This window comes from Tamandua tetradactyla, chromosome 3 (assembly GCF_023851605.1).
Source record: "Tamandua tetradactyla isolate mTamTet1 chromosome 3, mTamTet1.pri, whole genome shotgun sequence".
Taxonomy (NCBI): Eukaryota; Metazoa; Chordata; class Mammalia; order Pilosa; family Myrmecophagidae; genus Tamandua; species Tamandua tetradactyla.
In genome coordinates, this window is record NC_135329.1 from 91,133,130 (window position 1) to 91,152,498 (window position 19,369).

The following is a 19,369-nucleotide window of genomic DNA, read 5'->3' on the forward strand; positions in this document are numbered from 1 at the left end:
TGTGACTCCACCCATTCCAGGTGGGTCTTGATTAGCTTACTGGAATTCTTTAAAAGAGGAAATATTTTTGGAGAGAACAATGAAAGAGAACAATGAGACAGCCACAAAAAACACAGAGCCTATGCAGCCAGAGACCTTCAGAGATGAAGAAGGAATACGTCCTTGGGGGAGCGTCATGAAACAAGAAGCCTGGAGAGAAAGGTAGCAAACATCGCTATGTTCACCATGTGCCTTCCCAAGTGAGAGAGAACCCTGAGCGTTATTGACCTTCTTGAACCAAGGTATCTTTCCTTGGATGCTTTAGATTGGACATTTCTATAGCCTTGCATTAATTTGGACATTTTCACAGTCTTAGAACTGTAAACTAACAATTTATTAAATTCCTCTTTTTAAAAGCCATTCCATTTCTGGCATATTACATTCCAGCAACTAGCAAACTAGAACAGGTACCCAGATGGTGGACTGCTGGGGATTGAATCATTCTCCCACAAAAGATATGTTCTCAGTCTTAATCTGTATTCCTATGGGTAGCAACTCATTTATAAATAATGCCTTTGAATATGTTAAGGTGAGTCAGGAGGAAGATTTGTTTGTGAAAAGGATTTTCAAAGATTCTAACTGCATAAGGAAAGCCTTAATCCTTCTGACTGGAGGCCCTTTTAAGAGAGGAAATGTGGACGCAGTCTGACAGGTCAGAAGTCAGAGAAAGCCATAGGAGGGGCCCAAGGGTACAGCCCTGTGATGGAGCACTGCAACACCAGAGCACTCCCAACCCCGGGACAAAGCGTGGCCTGGCCAATGCCTGGATATGGGACTTTTGGTCTCTAAAACTGTAAGCACTAAATTCTTATGGTTTAAGCCAAAAAAGACAAAAAAGCAGTTGGCTCAGCCAACATTTGATACAGTTATTCATTTGTAAAATAGAATTTATACATCGTACCTTTAAGAACTAAGTGAGAAGGAGGGTGTCAGTCCCTTACCAGGAGGTCGGCACATTGAAAGTGCTCGGAAATGTTCATTGCTCCTCCAGTAAATAGTTTCCCTGCCAAAATTAGGTTTTCTTACTTTAGAGTCTCCTCTTAGCCCTCTAATAAATATAAAAAAGTTACCATACATCTTTCAATTCAACACCTACGAATTGGTCACCTACTATGTGCCAGATACATGTGGCTCATAGGAAATGTCACAGTCCCTAGCCCAGAAGCCCATAGTCCAGACGTGCATGTGTCTGACCACAGCCTGAGGGATAACTGTCCTATGGACTTCTCAAACCTGAACTAATGGAGGTGAGAGTCTGATATGGAGGTTTGTTCCTATCTGAGGGCAGAAAGGACAAGTTAGCCATGCACTGTGGACAAACACCCCCACCACAAGATCCTTTTATAAAAGCATATCTGCGTGGGCCACAGTAACTCAGCAGGCAGAGTTCTCACCTGCCATGCTGGAGACCCAGGTTCGATTCCTGGTGCCTGCCCATACAAAAATAAAAAGTATATCTGTGCTTGAAGCTTTGACTCTTCAGTGATCCTCTCCTCTTAGAAAAAAATGGTAACAATTAATCAATGTTTTCCTTCCATAATTAGCTACACATCACAGTCATGTTGGGCAAGAGTTGAGCATCTCTAAGTCCAATCTCTTCAGATGAGGGGACCCAGGAAGGAAAAGCAATTGAAGTGTCACAGTTAATTGGAGCTAAGTTGGCACTTAAACTTAGGTTTCCAAACTCCTAAAACTCTTCCTACCACATTAGAGGAAAAAGACTATGGACAAGAGTGTGGGAGAAGAGGTGGCCAAGTCCAAACTTTATTTATCATCTAATCCTTATTGAAGTGCTTGGCATGTGGTAAACAGTCAAAGCGAGGTATTGAAGGACACAGGACACTTGTCGGAAGAGTACAGGAGAATCAACAGGTAGATACGGGCTTCGGGAAGTCAGGGGGCTGCTGGGAGGGGTGATGAAGGGGAAGACACCAAGGAAAGTCACCCAGAGGTCTTGCCAATTTCATACACAACTGATCAGGCCTGTTGAGGGTGGGGCTCTCACTTCCCCCCAAACAGTTCCCTCTCTGTCCAAGTTTTAGACAGAGACCACAGATTTTTCTCTGAAGGACTGCCACACCATTTAAAGGTCAATACCATGGTTGGTTTTAAGAAAAGATGTCATAAAACAGCACCACCGTAATATAGCTTTTGAATTTTTTAAATTATATCTCAGCTGTATCTGTTAGTATAGTACAGGGGTCAGCAAACTACCACCCATAGGTCAAAACCTGTCTACCAGCTATTTTTGTAAATAAAGCTTTATTTGAACACAACCATGTCCATTTATGTATGTACCGTCTATGACTTCTTTACTGCTACAATAGCAGAGTTAAGTCATTGCAACAGAGGCCGTACAGACTGCAAAACCTAAAATGCTCACTATACTTAACTATCTGGCCCCCTAAGAGAAAGTTTGCCAACTCAGTAGAATAGCAGTGTGATCCTAAAAAGTCTGTAAGGGATTTTTTAACAGGAAAGGACACTTGCTGTTGCTTAAGGCCTTCTTTTCCTATAAATTACAACCAAGGCTTAAATTCAGGTTTCCCAGATTCACAAAGCTGTTGTTTGACAGGATTCTTAGGTATTGCAGGGCTGGAGTCTGCTGCCCACTACCAGGCCCGTCCCATTTCTACTGCTCCTCCACCTTCTCCCCCGACCCTCATGTTGGGGAAATGCTGATGGAATCTTCCAGGTCCAACTTGAACGTTCCTCTAGTTTTCCCTATTTTCCCAGACCTATACCCCTACCCACTGACCCCACAAACATGCCACTGCCAGACTAAATTGATCATTCCCTTAGCTGAATTCCCAAACACACATTACATATAACCCACTCTGTGGCAGCGTCTGCCTCATTGTAAGACTTACGTATTTACTTTTACAATAGTTATGTGTATCTTTGGTCTGTAATTTTTGAGGAACAGACTGTGTTTTATTCATTATCTGCCTGCCTAGCAAAGTTCCTGGCATGTAAAACTAAATCCTAGTTTTCTTGAGGGTCTCTTTCCACAAATCCAATAGTAACTCTACCACACACACATACAAGCATGCACAGAGATTCATGTGCAAACAAAGCGGACATCATTTATGAATGGTGGTCATTATTTTCAGCAACCGGGATCTTCTCCTTAAGTGATACATCTATGCCCACTCCCCAAACCTAAATGCCAGCCCAGACCTCCTGACAGCACTGGCAAGAGGCAGCACAGTGTGGCCTGGTACACGTGACGGACCAGTGGGCTGCAAAATTAAAGTCCTCTTTTTAGAAGCTATTTGCGTGTTAAGGAAGAGAATAAACAAGAAAACACCCTGGCCAGTTAAAAAATGCACCCAGACAGCAACTTTATTTGACTGCTTCAGGCCATGGGGAAAGTGTCATAGCTGAAATTGTAATGAACGAGCTGGGCAGGGTGAGAGGAAGACATCCTCCCAGTGGGTGTTAGGAGAGGTGACCCATGAGTGCCATCGATGGGTTGGATTATTTGGCAATGCAAATGGTCCTGTGAGAGAATAAGAGAACTCATTCTGGGTGCAGTTCTGGGGACTCTGGATCCCAGAAGTGATTTAGACCCCAGAATGCAATGTGGGGACTGGACCACAGTGGAGTGGTTTCTTAATTGATTACAAGGTATGATGCTTTCTGTGCCACGTTTCTGTATTCTCTACAGAAAAGAGAGAGAGAGAAAGGAAGGAAGGAAGAAAGAGAGGAAGGAGAGAAAGAGAAGGAAAAGGAGGGGGAAGAGGGTGGGAGGGATTCCTCCATAAGCTCATTAAGGAGGTACATGCATTTCATTGTCCCTTCCTAGGGTAAACACTATGAGATGGGGTAATGCATACTCTCCAGTTTAGCATTAATTGAGAGCTTTCTCCGTGCTCAGTACTGTGCTATGAATGAAATGGTGACTTAGATAGACAATGTCTGCCTTTGTGGCTTTCACAATGTATAACCTCTACATGCTCCTGTCGGTTTAAAGGGAAGAATTTTAGGATTAGTTGGAGGTAGAAGATATTTTGCAAGAGCTCCCACCTCCAAATTATTCCATAAGGGGGCCTGTAATGTAAAGAGGAAAGAGAACTTGCCTTATAAACCAAAAGGCTTGGAAATAATAACTAGCCAACCAGCTAATATGTATGTTGCAATATTTTCAATGAGAGATGGAGTTTATGACAGCAATTTAGGAGTTTGCAGAAAGGGTAAGAGAAACCAGCAGGCATCCGTGTTTGGCGCAATGTTTGGTATATTCCAGCTGCCCAACCAACAGAAAATAGCAGCAACATGTTGATTGTATGAAGGAGAGAGGGTGACAAGAGGAGACCAGAAATACCGAAGACCCCTGGATGTCCTTCTGGGAGCCTGGGAAGGCAGGGACTGGGAAATGGATAGTTTCACCTTCACAAGGTTGTTGGGAAAAAAACAGCAATGCATAAGTCTCTTGCTGAGGGCTTGCAACCTAGCTGGCGTTACATAAATGGTAGGGACCATCCTTCAAACACATACTATAGAATCCGCAGTATTAATGTTTAAACTCAATGGAAAATGTCAGGGTACATAAGGCCCACAGATGGGAGAGGTCACACAATAGACGATGAGACTGGCACAGAATAGAATTTCATTCATTGGGACCCCTGGCCACAGACTTTCCCTCATGTCCCTCCCTTGCACAGAGACCCACGGTGCCATCCAAGCCCTCCACAGATAAATTCCCCTCTCATCTTCCACCCCCTGGGCCTAGCCACTCTAATGTCTCTGCCTGCCTCACCCTGCCCCATTCCAATGGGTTGGAGCAGAATAACCATTTTAATAAATAGAATGGAACTTTTGGCTGTTGGTTTGCCAGTGTGTATAGGGAAGCAAGCATATTTGCCTAGGATTTACACTAATGCCTCAATTCTATCATTTAGCCTTCATTGCCCAACTTTCCCTTCTCCTAAGTAATTAATGTAATGATAACAATGATATCACTCATTTTTTGATGCTTGTTATATACCTGGCACTTTGTATCCATCATACCATTTAATTCTCAGAAGAAGCCAGTAAGGCAGATGTTATACTATCTCTTTATGGAGGTAGAAAATGTGGCACAGAGAGAGTCATTTGCCCAAGTGTACACAGCTATCAAGTAAGTGGAGTCAAAATATGACTTCAAGGATCTCTTGCCCATGATGCTGTCTGTCTTTTGAACAAAAGAACTGTGGCTTTGCTGTACCAAGTGACATGTTCCACATGACACAGTTTGTAAGTGGTAGAGCTGGGATTCAAATCCAGGGCTGCCTCTCACCAAAATCCATGCACTTCATATTCTGCTCTAATCTTTCCATCCAACCAGCCTTAGGAATCTGTGCTTGGCAGATCCAACCTGACTTAAAATCCTTCACCTTTGCAGACATATGCACACCACCCTACAGACATGTGAATATGCCAAGCTTCCATTCCTGCTATCCTGTCCATCAGGCTTGGGGGCTCTGACTAAATTCCTCCCAATCTATAGTTAAATTCTATATTCTTGCTCTGACATCTTTAAAATCCATATCCACATATTCCCAGCTTTCTAGTGATATAAATTAGCAAAATGTTTCAATTATTTTGGATTATAAACTATCTCCTACTTGGTCAGACTTTATTTCTCTTCCCAGACCATGTAGTGATCTGGTCTTGCTTGTAAGATTTGACTGCCAGAACAAGCTCCCACAAACTTTCTGTCTAAAATCCAACGTAAATGTATTATCTTACAGTTCTGTAGGTCAGAAATCTAGGCTTACCCAGAAATGGGTCTCATTGGACTAAAATCAGGGTGTTGGCAGGGCTGCATTCCCTTCTGAAGGAAGGGAATCCATTTCCTGGCCTTTTCCACCACCTAAGGCTGTCCACATTCTTTGGCTTATGGCCCCTTCTTCCATCTTCAAAGCCAGTAATGTTACATCTCTCCAACCCTTCCCTTAGGAATACCTCACTCTGACTCTAATTTTCTGTTCTGTTCTTCTACTTTTAAGGACCTTTGTGATTACATTGGGCCCACATGGATAGTCCAGGATAATCTCAAGGTCTTAACTCAATCACATCAGCAAAGTCCCTTTTGCCAGGTATTCACAGACTATAGAGATTAGGGTATAGGTATCTTGGGGAGAAGGCATTATTCTACCTTCTGCCTCTGAGTATAGACCACTTCTGAGACAATAAGAACACACAGGGCTGGGACTTGAAGAGAAGACTCTTCCCCTTGAATAGTAACCAGTCAGAAGAAGTTCTTCCAGGTCTTCATGAAAGGAAAGGTTGGTCTTCTCAGACCAGCAGGGAGGTGCAGGAACACAGGGGTTCCAGAATCTCAGCTGTGTTTGAGTTCTCAAGTAAGACTGCTCTGCAGATATATTAAATGAGATATTCTGAGGCTGCCCTAAATGATCTACAGTTTATTGACCCTGAGTAGACCAGAGTGTCAAGTACCAAGCTTGTCATTTTCCATCTCTCAGCACATCAGTACATCCAGAAGAACCCACCTCACCCAGAGTCCTGGTACTCAAATTATGACCAAAACCATCAATGAGCAGTAGCCAGTTGATCCGCAGGGCACTTGCTTCCCAGGTGCTTTGTCATCATTGACACAATGATAATTTAGCTCTTTGCCTTGCTCCTCCATGCCAAGAATTCCCAGTGTCTCACTGCTATTGCAAGGAGCTCAGTACTGCATTTAGGGTGAAGGGTACCACCAATTCCAACTAAGTCAAAAACCCCATATTTGAGGTTCAGTTCCAAGGACCACTCTTGGTAACAACCCTGCATAGCTCAATGTCAGTCAGAAAAACAGAAAGCATCCAAGGTATTACAATAGTTACATTAGTAATTGTTTAACTGGCTGTTGGAAAAATTGAGAGTGTAAAAAGGCAGGGGAGAAAGGTTGTTTCTCTCAGAACCTGGCAGAAAGTCCCCAGGGAGCTGAGACCCACCCTTCTGAGAGGAGGGAGCTGTCCAGCTGCTGGTGGTCTTAGACCCACTGCACTGACAGGTAAAAGAGCCCGACTGGGGTGACGCTCCCAGGAAAAGGAATCAAATAAGGAAGAAGCCAGGCCCTTCTCCCTCTCCCTGTCTTCGCTCTCCCTGTAACACCTCTGACAAGTAGAGTTTAAGAGGGAACAGCGCACATGCAGAAATGTGGCTTGCGATGACTGTGCCCTAGTACCAGAGAGCAGAAGATACTGGATTTGAGTGACAGTAGCCTCATAACCAGCACACTCACCATATACCTGGCCTTCTGCCAACAGCTTTCATGTTTTATCCAGTAAGTCGAATCTCCACAGCAAACCACATACAGGTCTTCTTATCCCTATCTAAAATGAGAAAATTGAGATTCAAAGGGGCTAAATAACCTTCTAAATATCACCCAGCTGATAAGTAGCTCTTATTCTCTCTACTAAATCTCAGGGATCCCTAAATACATCAGAGCCATCTGATCACCTGGGAGAACAATTGTCAGAAAAGACACATCAGAGCTGGACTGTATGATCTTGTGGTACCCAAAGTGAGCAGATGCGACCCATCCATCCTGCTCATCTGTATCTGCCATACATTCACCTCCCCTTCACTGCCCAGCCTGCCACTGCCCCAGCCTCCACCAGACACAGCTGGCCACTGCCAAGAGACCAAAATCCCTCTGGCAGACAGCAAGTGCCCTGGATGAGCTTCTCATGGCTGATGTAGAGAGACACAAAACCCATGAAATCCAAACCACTGCATCCTGGACAGAATCCTCAAATTCTTCATAAAATCCTTAGGAAGAATGTTCTAGAGTGTCCCAATTTCAGAAAGTAGGCTGGGTATTCCTATGAGAAGCCAGGCTGACAGTGAGCTGAAAGAGAAGGAAGGTACTCACCCACTCCTACTGAGAGGCTTATGAAACTGTGACTGCCACACACAGACACACAAAGGCCAGTGACGCCGCTGAGGCTGAGTGTCTGCAAAACAGCCGCCAGGGATACCAGACGCCTAAAGCACCAGCAGTGATCTGTTATTCTTACAAGCGGCAACAGGGCTCCCAGCAGGCCTAGAACAACAAAATTAATGGATTGGAAAGCAAGAATCTAATGTATGAGCTCTCAAAATTCCCCAGACTAGCTGACTCACTGCACATCCAGTAAGCTGCAGCTCTCAGTTTGGAGGGGGGCATGATATCAATGGGGGTGGGGAGTGAGGGAGCCAGGAGGGGAGGGGAAGAGAGGAGCAGCAGGAGGGACCCAGGCAAACAGACAGGAGGTCAGCCGGCACCAGCCACCTTAGTGAAGCCAAGTACCATTTTCACACAAAGCATCTTTGAACTTCAGCAAAACAAATAGTATTTACACAAACAGCCTGGAAAAAATAAACTCCATAATGAGAGAGCAAAGAAGCAGAAGTCTACCCAGTTCACCCGCTTGACAGTTAAATCATTTTTTATTGAATTCAAGTTTCATGGCCCATTAGAGGCCTGGAGACAGAATTCTCAGGGATGCTTTTGGACTAATGAGTGTTTCACAAATTGTTTTTCTAGCAGATTCATGGCTCTTTGACTGAGACTCTTAAGAACTTTGGGTTTATGTCACTTGGACCTGCATCTAAGAAACAGCAACTATTTTAATTGAATGCAATTTATTTCCATTATTAACCAATATTCTTACTTTGTCTCCTCCTAATATATTTTTTGACACTGATATAAATATCTTGTCATCAATCAAAATACCACAACCTCCTACACTTGTCTTTTCACATTTATCAAATACTCTCTGACAAGTGTTCTCGGCACCTCGCCCATAAAGAGACTGGCATCCCCATCACTCAGCAACCTAAAGGAAGCAAAATTTACAGATAGATACAATGGACGCATAGTAACTTCTTTCTTAAGTTATCTCTTCTGCCTTCTTTATGAGGGAATAGAGAAGGCTGAGGAGGAACAGCCCAGCATTCATTTCCCCTTCCTCCCCAGACGACACCCACTTCCAGAGTTGGGCAAGCCAGGCTAACCAGAATCCTCTCTGGAACTGTTCTCTGACAGCCACCAGAAAAGTCTTTTTCTGTTGAGATCACAAAGTGCGGCTGGAAGAAGTCATCCTGCTTTAGCTTCAGAGAGAGGCATACTTAAATTTCATGTCCAGACTTTTCGGTCATGGAAGTCAATAAATTATCTGATTTGCTTGTGTTACCATGAGGTGAGTTCTTGTCACTTCCAATGAAAGAGCTTGTGGTATCTGTGGCTGGAAAGCAGCCCATCAGCAATTATTTATTGTCTTCCATGGGCAGGTTGAATACTTTTCCAGGCTCTGGGAATGCTACTGAGATCAAACAGACACTCTGCTCTAATCAAGCTATGTTCTCCTGGGTGGAGACAGAGACAAATTAACAAATAAATATGTACTATATTAGATGACATTAAGTTTCTCAACAAAAAATAAAATAGAGTAAGGAGATAGAAAGCAGGGCCAGGGAGGTGGCCACAAAACAACCCTGTTTATAAAATCCCACAGTGGTATTGAAGTAGAACTTTGTGGACTTTCAGAGAAAATGTGGGTTGGGATTGGTTAGAGGTAGGAAGAAAAGAAGAGTAAATCATGCCAGAAAGGTTGGCAAAGGGCCTCATATGCCATAATACATTATTTGGACTCTGCTTTGAAGGCACTGGGCAGCTATTGAAGGGTTTAAGTTGAGGATTGACGTACTCAGATGCATGGTTAAGAAAGATTGCTGGGGCAACTGGTTGGAAGGAGAGTTGGTAGTGAAGCAAACCAGTGAGGCACTATTGTGGTCATCCAGGCTAGAGAAACGGGTGGCTAAAATACAGCAGTGTGCATACAGAGCAAGAAAAGTGGGCAAAGTCAGATGCTGGGTGTTTTAGTTTCCTAGGCTGTTCAAGCAAATGTCAAGAAATGTGTCAGGTTAAACAATCAAATTTATTCACACACAATTGGAGGCTGAGAAAAAGTTCAAATCAAGGTGTCATCAAGGTGATGCTCTCTTCCCAAAAACCTGTATTCTGGGGCTAGTTGCCAGCAATCCCTGTCATATGATAAGGCACATGGTGGTGCCACCCTTCTCTTCCAGGTTCTCTGTCCAGCCTCTTGCTTCCCATGGCTTTCTCTCTTTCTCTGTGTCTGAATTTCATTCCATTTACAAAGGACTTCAGTAATAGGATTAAGACCCATCCTAGGCCACACCTTAACTAAAGAAACCTCATCAAAAAGTCCTACTTACAATGAGTCCATGCAAGAATGGATCAAATTTGAGAACATGTTTTCCTGAGGTACATACAACTTCTAATCATCACAAGGGGTGAGGTATCATAACTAAGGACTTGATGATTTAGTGTGGAATTGAGAAAAGAGGAAAATCAAGGATGTTATTCAGGTTTCCTATTTGGGTTAAAATTTGATGGTATGGGGGTTTCCTCTGGAAATTCACAGTGTGAAAAATAAGTTTACTAGAGGGTGATAATGGGTTCCTATTGGATAATAATGAATTTCAAATTAATTGAACCCCTGAAGCAGATGCCCAGCATGCAGTTGGATTCACTCAATCTTTGATTAAGGAATGACTAAGGATCCTCTAAACTCTCTGAGGTACTAATAATACCATCCAAGTCCCCTTACCACCAATGCAAGGATGGAAAAGGACCCCAACCCAGCTCTATGTGGTCAAAAAGAGCTCTCCCTCCCATCCACCTAAAACTCAAAGTGTGACAAGCTCCATCTGACCTGAACCCACCAGGGCTCACTCCATCCTGCCTTCTTGCTTAGCCCAAGTATCTGGGTTGACTCCCAACTCTTATTTGTATCCCCTAACCTGACCCATCTCCATCCTCTACAACTCCTACCATACCTTCTCAAACCTCTGGTTGGTACTTAGAAAAGTCTCTTATGTCTTCAAACTTTTCCCAAATGTTTCCTTCTCTTTTATGCTCTGACAATGATTCAGAGCCAGTGAGACTTACAAACATTGATGCAATCGACAGTCTAGTTGTTATATGTCAACCACTTCATGCCTCTTATATCCTCCCTCACACAGCCTCAAATATCTTACCCCTATTTCCCTTCATTATTTTTGCCTGGCAAAATCTTGACCCTAGTTCAATTCTTCTCTTTACCTCTTGGCACCCATATCATTGCAGCTGAACATGGCTCACCAACCTTGTTGTATTAGAAACAGAGAAACAGAAACAACAAGAGATATGTATGTAAATAATATGAAACTACTACAGGAATTGGCTCACATGACCATGGGAATTGATGAGTCCAAATTCGGTAGGACAGGCATGCATGTTGGAAACCCAGTGAAGGTGAAGCTGAATTCTCCAGGAGAAGCTGTCTGGCTGAAGTACAAGCAGGAATTATTCCTTTGGATTTCTGAAATTCTCAGTTCTTCCTTATATGCCTCCCACAGATTGGATGAGGAGATTTCTCTTATTGCTGAATGCAACCTACCTTGTTGTTTATAGATGCAAGCAGCCATAGATGCATTCAACTGACTAATGATTTAAATCCGTCTACAAAATACCCACCAGTAAAAATCAGGCCAGTGCTTACTTGGACGAACAACTGGACACCATAGCCTAGCCAAGTTGACACTTGAATTTAACCATCACAGTCACCAGCTAGTTTCACTTTAAATTCATGACCACTGATGTCATGGTTGGTCTTGCCCCCAACAAGGCTGCTACAGTCCCTACTCCATTCACTCTCCTGTGGACTTAGATAACTATTTCTCAACTTCTACTCTAAAAGCAAACTTAGAACTCCTCTTCATATTTGCTCCTTCTCACCTGCTTTCCATTTCATTAGAAGGTAAAAGACAGTAAGACATCATCACAAGCTCCCACCAATCCATATCTCTGTGCTCCTGCATCCTCTGCCTTCCTCTGGTCTCATGGTCTGGGCTCCTGCTCCAGCTGGTCCTTTTAACATTGTACCAGATCACAGCCCCTTCTGCCTCCCCAAGGACTTTGTTTCCATAATTCTCCACTTCTCATCCAATATCATAAATCGTTCTGCTCTCTCAGGGTCTTTTTACCATTAAAAAAAAAACATAAAAGGGTTATATAAGTGTATCCCACTTCCTTTCTTGCTACTTTCTCTTGAACACACTCCAATTAAGCTTGTTTCCCAGCACTCCATAGAAACTGTTCTTCTCAAGAGCTCCACTGACCCTCATATTGCTCAACCCAATGATCGATTCAGGTCCTCAGCCTACCTGGCCTTGAGAATATTTGAAACAATCTCTTCCTCCTTCTTAAAACCTTTTTACTGCCTGCTTCCAGGAAAGCGCTCTCACTTGGTTCTCCTCCATGACCCCTGGGTGCCTTACCTCAGCCTCCTTTGCTGGGATCTCCTCATCTCCCTGAAAGGCTCTGTCTTCAGGCTTCACTTTTCCATCAATACCATTTCCATAAGTCATCACTTCTAATCTCATGTCTTTAAATATCACTTATGCTATTATCTTCCATACAGACATGGCAAGTTTGACCTGTCAGTTGGGCTCCAGATTTGTTTATCTATTGGACTTACTATCTATTGGACTTCTCTGTTTGGATGTCTAGTAGGCATCCAATCCAAAACTAAATGTTTGCCTGCCGCCCCTGACCTGTTCCTCCTGTAGTCTTCCACATCTTGGTTGTTCTAGTTTGCTCACTGCCAGAACACAATACACCAGAAACGGAATGGCTTTTAAAAAGGGGAATTCAATAAGTTGCAAGTTTATAGTTCTAAGACCAAGAAAATGTCCCAACTACAGCAAGTCTACAGAAATGTCCAATCTAAAGCATCCAGGGAAAGACACCTTGATTCAAGAAGGATGATGAAATTCAGGGTTACTCTTCCAAGTAGAAAGGCACATGGCGAACATAGTCAGGGTTGTCTCTTGGCTGGAAGGGCACATGGCAAATATGGCATCATCTGCTAGTTTCCCCTCCAGCTCCCTGGGAGGCGTTTTCCTTCTTCATCTCTAAAAGTCACTGGGTAGTGGATTCTGCTTCATGGTTCTGCAGCATTCTGTCCTCCTTCTCTGCTCTCTCTCAGGTTCCCAAGCTTTCTTCAAAATGTTTCCTCTTTTATAGGATTCCAGTAAAGTAATCAAGACCCACCTAGAATGGGTGGAGACACATCTCCACGTAATCCAGTTTAACAACCACTCTTGATTGAGTCACATCTCCAGGGAGATGATCTAATTACAGTTTCAAACATACAGCACTGAATAGGGATTAGAAGAAATGGCTACCTTTACAAAATGGGATTAGGATTTTCGAGGGTACATACGTCCTTTCAAACCAGCACATTGGTAAATAGCACTTTGATCCTACCAGTTGTTGCAACCAAAACCACTGGTGTCTGCCTATGCTATGCACATCCCACTCCAATTCTGTGGGCTTTGCTTGCAAAATCATCCAGAATATACCATGTAACACATCTCCCCCACGACTCTCCTGGCCCCAGCGTATATTGAGTCTAGCCTGGACTAATACAGAAGCATGCTGTAAACTTCTCATTCCTCCTTTGTGCTCTGTGGTCTGCTCACTGCAATAGCCAGGGTGATCCCAGTCCTCCTGCCTCCCACTCTTGATTCTTCCCAGAGCAGTGATAACAGAATCCAACTCTTGACAGTAGCCCCGGGGCCCTAGCTAATACTCTGACCACCTCTCTTGCAGTATTCCTCCCACGTCCTCTATTTCAGCCACACTGCTTGTGGTTCCTCCAACAAGTTGTTGGGAATTGAATTATGTATGCCACAAAAAAAAAAAAAAACATATATTCTTTATCCTAACCCCCGACCCTGTGGGTGTGAAGCCGTTTGTAGATGACCTTTGGAGATGTTATTATTCGTTAAGCTGTGCCCATTCATCCAATATGGGTAAAGTCCTCATAAGCAAAGGAAATTAGACACAGAGAAGGAGCCCACAGGAGGAAGCTGGAAGTCAATGGAACCTGGAAGAGAAAGGAGAGGACATTGTCATATGATGGGAAAACCAAGGGACCCAAGGATTGCTGGCCAGCCAGACCACTACCCACCCCATAGGAAGCAAGCCTTCTAGCCTCTGAAACCATGACCCAATAAATTCCTGTTGTTAAGCCAATCCATTGTGTGGCATTTGTCATAGCAGCCAGGAAACTAAGACACAAGCTCAGCATATCCCTGCCTTTGGACCATTTCATTGGTTTTTCCTTCTGTCTGAGATTTTCTTGCCCAGAAACCCACATACCTCACTCTCACTTACTTCCATGCATTTCCCAAAAGGCCTTTCCTGATCATGCATTATAAAAAACACACCCCTTCTCTGTTCTCTCTGTCCCCTCACCCTGCTTTAGTTTTCTCTGTAGCACTCAATCTTATTTTTACAACACATGTATACTATATATTCCTTTCTCTGTTTCTTTATTGTCTCTGGTCCTAAAGCCCATTCTAAGCCCCATTCTACACTATCTTGACCACAGCTTGCTGTACCCACAGGCACCTCAGTTAAAGGTGCCAGTTCTGCCTGAGGCGCTGAATCCTGGGATTGTGGTTGTTGAATTTGTAACCTCCGGTGGGGAGAGAAACTTAGGTAAAAAATCACTTCCTTTTACAGTCACTGCTGAGAGCAACCACAGAACTTGGTAAGGAAAACTAGGAGGTCGTACCCAAGTCCTTGACTGGATCTGGGACCTCTTGGCCAGATTATCAGGTTTCCAAGGGACCTGACATTATGGAAAACAGGAAGGGATGATCTTTGTCCATTGCTGACTCTGGGTGGGAACCAATACAGTGCATGCAGAGACAGACAGGTAACTCTCATTTCTGTCCCATCTCTCCACCCTCTCCATCCCTATCTGCATATGGCTGCACCCTCACCTCTGACGAGATGCAACAACTAACCCTTCCTCTCACATCCATCCACACATGTAAATGAGAGTAGGGCCAGGAATCCTGCAGGCCTATCTTCACCCTCAGACTCCCACACTAGCACAGCCAAAAAAAACTCTAAGGACTTCCCTCCTCCTACATTGCAGCACATAATCTTGCTCTCTTTTAAGGTTAAGTTGCTCCCACTATAAAAATGATTAGTTAATTGGGTGTAGGCAGTGCGAAATGGAAGAGGATGTGAGTGTGGACAGCTGAAAGTGGTTTTCTCAAATTATCTCCATTAGCGTTCGAGAATAAATTCCCAGGACATCATGCCTGCAGTGCCTCTGAGTTGTCTTAGAAATTAGAAACAGCATTAACTGCTTCTGCACACTCTCCCACTACTGGGGAGCCACAGCATCCACAAGCCGCAGCTTCTTCTTGCCACCCAGCCTGGGTCCAGGTGCACTGAAGCCTAACCCCAGGCACCTTCAAAGCTTTGCCACACCTCTCAAGTCTCCACCAAGGCTAATAAGGGACCTGCCGCCCAACTCTGGAATCCCTCCAGGGGTCTTATGCGTCTCCTGAAAAGGGCAGAAGCCTCCCACCCCATGCTAGAGTTTCCTCAGATCATCTCCATTTCAACTCCCAGTCACTCAGAAGGCTTGTGAGATAAGAAAATAATGGTGATTGTCTGTCTATTAACTGCCCTTTATAGTAAGCCAAAGGTGAGCCTGCTGGAAGAAAATTACATTTATTTTAACCTAAGGGCAAAATAGCCTTTTCCCCTCTTTTCCTCAGAGGTAAAGAACTGAGAAAGATTTCAAATTAGTCAGAATAAAAGAAGTGAAGGGTGAAGGTAGGAGGTAAATGTTTTGCATCTGGTTTAAATGCAATCCTACATTAGCCCTCTTCTCCTGATGAATGATTATTTCAGTTATTGTAGGGAAAATGATCGTCAATTGCTAAATTACCATGCTTCTGTCGCTCAGCTAAGGAGAATATATCAGAGTCAGTAATGCTCAGGTTAATTTTCGCCTTTGAATTTCCCATTTCTCCTGGGCAGAAATGTCCACCATAAGACTGAGGGGATTTTCCATCTCTCTTCCCAGAGAACAATGTCTGCGTTCCATGCCCAGTCACAGTGGTCTGCCGCCACTCGAAACCCCAGCAAGGATCAAGTAATGCTGACAGGGAGGGTAAGTCTTCACTGAAAGAATCAAGCAGAGCCCTGGCCTCCTTTGCTTTGGAGTATAAATGATGCCTCTGCATCCTAAGGAAGGCTATCTGGATGATGCATTATTCTATGCATTTTTAGACAAAATAAATGTGCACTTGATACCTGCCCTTTGCTTTCTCTCAGATCCCCACTGATTGTCTATAAGAGCAGAGAGCAGTCTCGAAGCTCTGACCAGGAGGCCAAGGCGAGGAGGAAAAATGGTGTTCACTCCCTAGACAGGCTTTAAAGGGCAAGAAAGTGGAAAGAGAACACTACAGGGTCAGGCAGACACAGAGCCAATGCTGACACCACCTGAATGAACAACATAACTCGAGAGAGGTTCTGCCTCTCTCCAAGCCACAGGTTCCTAGCAGGCAATACAGTTAGTGATAAGAATGCAAATATTTGTCTTGAAGCTTCAGCTTACTATATGCTGAGAGCCTTTTATAGGTGAAGAAAGTGAAGCACAGAAAAGAAACAATCCAAACTGCCTCTGCACAAGTGGAAAGCTTGTGGTCTAGCCAGAACCCAGGGACACCATCTATTGTGACATTAGAAATACTTTGATGTTCTGTTGATATCGATAAATTTAGAGTGTACTTTCAATGTATGTACTATCCCTGTGAATTCAATATTAATACGGGGTTTACACAAAAGTTAATGTATTAACTTACACCAAGGTACTTTTGCTTCAAACGCAAACCAATTCGTCTAAACAGATGAAGACATTTTATCAGTGGGAAAGAAAATATTAAAGAAAAATTATTTTTTGGTATTTAATTCCATTATTGGAAAAATTTAAACATATTTGGACTGAGTTGGATATGTGAATCTACTTTTTTTGTTGTGTGTTTGTGTGTGTGTGTGCTGTATGGCAGAGTCACATTTCATTCTTTTCCATGTGATTATCCTGTTATTGCAGCCTCATTTGTTGAATTTTTTGTTTGTTTGTTTTTGTTAGTTTCTTTGTTTGTTTGGGAAGTATATGGGCCTGGAATCGAACCCAGTTCTCCCACATGGCAGGCAAGAATTCTACCACTGAACTACCCTCACACCCCCGAATCTACTTTTTCAACTGAAAATTTTATAGAACATAAATACAGATCAAGTGTTTCCAATGAAAATTTAGCATCCAAATGCATGCATGCATGCTTTAAATATACACCAGATTTTTTAAAACTTACTATGAAGAAAGAATGTATGTTATTTCACTAATAATTTTTTGTTGTTTAGCCATTGAAATGACAACATTTTGGATTTATTTGTTTAATGTATTTTATTGAAATGTATTTTTTTTGCTTATTATATTAATTTCACCTGTATCTTTTTCCTTTTTTAAAACATAGCTACTAGAAAACTTAAAACTACTTATATGGCTTGCATTATATCTCAAGAACAATGAAACAATGAATTTCTGTTGTTTTAAGGCTCCCAGTCTTCAATGCTTCATTATGGCAGCCCTGGGAGTCAAAGACAGCTTAATGGTACAGTCTTGCTGCAGCGCTTGCATCTCCCCTTAGGACATATGGGCAAGTGACAGAGGGCAGTATGTGGTTTCATTCATCACTGCATCTCCTGTTCCAGGACAGGGCTTGGCACATAATGGGGGGCATGAGCATTTGTGGGATAAAACAATATTGGAAAACAAGGAACACCCAAAGGGATTTTTGTAGCAAAAGGAACATAAATTCAGGTTGGCCCCAGACTGTGAATGACCTTAAATGTTCCCAGTAAAAATAAGAATTTATTTCTATTAACAATGGGAGGTCACCAAAGCTTTTAATTAATGAACCCTCTTTTTCCCAGCTACACTCCTGAATCTGCTATCAAGAGACATACAAGAAAAATTAACATGAAAGGGGGCCCCTCCTAACAGCTTCGCCCCTTGTTAAAATTCTCCATGAATGCTCTTTCTCAAGCAAGACATGAAATTACCAATTTTTGCTCTATCTTCTCTTATTTGTACAGACCTGCCCTTTCGAGAGCCTCAAATATGCACTTGTCATGCTACCATTAAGATTCTAAAATATTGATTTCAAATGTGAATTCCCATCCTCACCCATTATCTTCAAAAGAAGTGTGTCTGGAAAAAAAGTTTGAATTTCCCCACTCTTTGCTCTGAGTCAGAAGCACTTATAAACTTGGTGTTAAGTGTAGAAGCTGCTGGTATTTTAATCCAAACTTTAGATGTTGTTCTAGTTTGCTAGCTGCTGAAATGCAACACACCAGAGACAGATTGACTTTTAATAAAAGGGAATTTATTTTGTTAGTTCTTCAGAGGAAAGGCAGCTAGCTTTCATCTGAGGCTCTTTCTTATGTGGGAAGGCACAGGGTGATCTCTGCTGGCCTTCTCTACAGGCCTCTGGGTTCTAACAGCTTTTCCCAGGATGATTCCTTTCTGCATCTCCAAAGGCCTGGGCTGACCTACGAGTGCTGAGATGAGGGATGCTGAGCTGCTTGGGCTGTGCTGCACTGTGACCAGCCAATTTAGTCAAACATCAGTCGTTGCAGCAGGCATGCCTCCTAGCCAACTGCGGATGTAAATCAGCCACAGATGAGGTTCATGTACCATTGGCTCATGTCCACAGCAGCAGAACTAGGTGCCTTCACCTGGACAAGTTGACACCTGAATCTGACTACCACAGATGTCAAGAACAATAATACCGAGAGCCCACAGGGCTGGGCTCCCCACAGTGAAAAAACTTTTGTGGCCCATGATCACTAGAATTTCTTTCTGCTCTATGATACAGCTGTCTCTTACCTCCCTAAAATCTGGCTCCTTCCCTCCTCAGACTCTCCGCACTGCTTTCTTGAAGATCACCAGTGATCCTCTAAATGATATAACCAAAGACGTTTCCTTGAGCTGATTGCATTAGTTCATCAGACTGCTATCACATATACCACACACCAGGTTGGCTTAAATTATATTAAATTATTAACAATCATTTAGTATTGCCTCACAGTTTCAGAGGCCATGAGTCCAACATCAAGATATCACCAAGACTTGCTTTCTCCCCAAAGACAGTATTTTGGTGTTGGCTGTCATCAGTAACCAGTGCTCCTTGGTTTTCATCTCTGCCTCATGTTACCATAGTGAGTGTGGTAGTTAGATTCAGTTGTCAATTTGGTCAGGTGAACATTCCTAGCTCTGTTGCTGTGGACATGAGCCAATGGTATGTGAACCTCATCTGTTGCTCACTGCATCTGCAGTTGGCTAAGAGGCATGCCTGCTGCAATGAATGATGTTTGAGTTAATTGGCTGGTGCTTAAATGAGAGCACTC

General features: G+C 43.1%; 1 long non-coding RNA gene across 1 annotated transcript in view; it reads right to left on the reverse strand.

Moving 5' to 3' along the window:
* LOC143676223 (uncharacterized) overlaps positions 1 to 8,060 on the reverse strand; it is a 123,151-nt gene extending 115,091 nt beyond the window's left edge. Inside the window, exons 1-2 of the long non-coding RNA XR_013171934.1 lie at positions 7,907 to 8,060; positions 7,274 to 7,364 (exon numbers count right to left, since the gene is read on the reverse strand). This is a non-coding gene — a long non-coding RNA (uncharacterized LOC143676223). The remainder of the gene's footprint in view (positions 1 to 7,273; positions 7,365 to 7,906) is intronic.
* Between the last annotated feature and the right edge of the window lie 11,309 nt (positions 8,061 to 19,369).